The sequence below is a fragment of the Arachis duranensis genome, chromosome 7 (genome assembly GCF_000817695.3).
Source record: "Arachis duranensis cultivar V14167 chromosome 7, aradu.V14167.gnm2.J7QH, whole genome shotgun sequence".
Taxonomy (NCBI): Eukaryota; Viridiplantae; Streptophyta; class Magnoliopsida; order Fabales; family Fabaceae; genus Arachis; species Arachis duranensis.
This window is the reverse complement of record NC_029778.3, coordinates 50,256,779-50,259,517: the sequence shown is the minus strand read 5'-3', so window position 1 is coordinate 50,259,517 and position 2,739 is coordinate 50,256,779. Positions and strand designations below refer to the sequence as shown.

The 2,739-nt window shown below is 31.0% G+C and overlaps 1 non-coding gene across 1 annotated transcript; it reads right to left on the bottom strand.

Annotated features, from left to right (window-relative positions):
- Positions 1-2,525: 2,525 nt before the first annotated feature.
- LOC127740995 (small nucleolar RNA R71) lies at positions 2,526-2,633 on the bottom strand. Its single transcript, XR_008001850.1, has one exon. It is a non-coding gene; the product is annotated as a small nucleolar RNA R71 (small nucleolar RNA).
- Positions 2,634-2,739: the final 106 nt, after the last annotated feature.

The window sequence follows — 2,739 nt, the reverse complement described above, 5'->3', positions numbered from 1 at the left end:
CCATGGAAAGGAGTAAGAAGGATTGGATGAAGCAGTAGGAAAGCAGAGATTCAGGAGGAGCACAGCATCTCCATACACCTATCTGAAATTCCCATCATGGAAATACATGAGTAACTTTATCTTTATTTTATGTTTATTTACTATTATTTGATTTTCCAAATTCCATAATTTATTTAAATCCTCCTGACTGAGATTTACAAGATGACCAAAGTTTGCTTCATACCAACAATCTCTGTGGGATCGACTCTTACTCACGTAAGGTTTATTACTTGGACAACCCAGTACACTTGCTGGTTAGTTGAACGGAGTTGTGACCACACATAGTAAGGAGCTATTATCTCGAATTAAATTTCATACAAGTACAAAGAGTACGAATCACAATTTCGTCCACAAAGTTTTTGACGCCGTTGCCGGGGATTGTTCGAGTATGGACAACTGACAGTTCATCTTGTTGCTCAAATTAGGTAATTTTCTTTTTATTTTCTTTTCAAAAAGTTTTCAAAATTTTTCTTTTATTTTCGTTTTTCTAAAAGAATATTTTCGAAAAAAATAATAAAAATACAAAAAAAAAACATAAAATCATAAAAATAAAAAATATTTTGTGTTTCTTGTTCAAGTCTTGAGTCAACTTTTAAGTTTGGTGTCAATTGCATGCTTTAAAACAAATTTTCTTGCGTTTTTCGAAAATTCATGCATTCATGGTGTTCTTCATGATCTTCAAGTTGTTCTTGACAAGTCTTCTTGTTTGATCTTGATGTTTTCTTGTTTTGTGTTGTTTGTTGTTTTTCATATGCATTTTTTGTTTGTTTGTTAGAGTCCATGCATTAAAGATTTCTAAGTTTGGTGTCTTGCATGTTTTCTTTGCATCAAAAATCTTTCAAAATTATGTTCTTGATGTTCATCATGATCTTCATAGTGTTCTTGGTATTCATCTTGACATTCATAGTGTTCTTGCATGAATTCTTTGTTTTGATCCATAAAGAAAAGAGAAAAACACAAAAATGACGTTTTTAATTTTTCTCTCTCATCATTAAAAATTCAAAAATAAAAAAATATCTTTTCCTTATTTTCCTCCAAATTTTCGAAAATTTGAGTTGACTTAGTCAAAAAATTTTAAAATTAGTTGTTTCTTACAAGTCAAGTCAAATTTTCAATTTTAAAAATCTTATCTTTTCAACTTTATCTTTGTTTTTCGAAAATTTTCAAAAAAAATATTTTTCAAAATTTTTCAAAATCTTTTTCTTATCTTTTTTTTCGAAATTACACTAACAAGTAATATGATTGATTCAAAAATTTGAAGTTTGTTACTTTCTTGTTAAGAAAGGTTCAATCTTTAAATTCTAGAATCTTATCTTGTAGTTTCTTGTTAGTAAAGTAATTAATTTTAATTTTAAAAAAATTAAATAAGTTTCTTGTTAGTTAAGTAATTAATTTTAATTTTAAAATTAAATCTTTTTCAACCATATCTTATCTATCTTATCTTTTTCAAAATTTTATCTTTTTCAATTTTGATTTCAAAATATCTTATCTTATCTTGTCTTCTTATCTTTTCAAATTTGATTTTAATATATTTTTAAACTAACTATTTGAATTTTTGTTTGTTTCTTATTTTTTCAAAACCAACTAACTACCTATCCCTCTCTAATTTTCGAAAATACCTCTCTCTTTTTCAAAAATTCTTTTTAATTGTTTTAAATTCTAATTTTAATTATATCTTATCTTTAGTTTTCGAAAATCACTAACCACTTTTTCAAAATTATTTTTGAAATTCTCTATCTCTCCTCTTCTTCTATTTATTTATTTATCTACTAACACTTCTCTTCACCTCTCTTCATCTCAAATCACTACCTCTATCCTTAACCATTCTTCTTCACTCTTCTTCCATTCCTTCTTCTACTAACAACAAAGGATCCTCTTTACTGTGACATAGAGGATTCCTCTTTCTTTTCTTGTTCTCTTCTTCCCTATATGAGCAGGAACAAGGAAAAAGACACTCTTGTTGAAGCTGATCCAGAACCTGAAAGGACTCTGAAGAGGAAACTAAGAGAAGCTAAACTACAACAATCCAGAGGCAACCTTTCTGAAATTTTCGAACAAGAGAAGGAGATGGCAGCCGAATCCAACAACAATAATGCAAGGAGAATGCTTGGTGACTTCACAAAACCAACGTCCAAATTTGATGGAAGAAGCATCTCCATTCCTGCCATTGGAGCCAACAATTTTGAGATTAATGCAACAGAACTGCAAGTTTTATGGATTTCCATCTGAAGATCCTTACCAGTTTTTAACTGAGTTCTTGCAGATTTGTGAGACTGTTAAGACAAATGGAGTAGATCCTGAAGTCTACAGGCTCATGCTTTTCCCTTTTGCTGTAAGAGACAGAGCTAGAATATGGTTGGACTCACAACCTAAAAATAGCCTGGACTCTTGGGATAAGCTGGTCACGGCCTTCTTGGATAAATTCTTTCCTCCTCAAAAGGGTCACGGCCTTCCTGGCTAAGTTCTTTCCTCCTCAAAAGCTGATCAAGCTTAGAGTGGATGTTCAGACCTTCAAATAAAAAGATGGTGAATCCCTCTATGAAGCTTGGGAATGATACAAGCAGATGACCAAAAGGTGTCCTTTTGACATGCTTTCAGAGTGGACCATTCTAGATATATTCTATTATGGTCTATCTGAGTTTTCCAAGATGTCATTGGACCATTCTGCAGGTGGATCCATTCACCTAAAGAAAACACCGG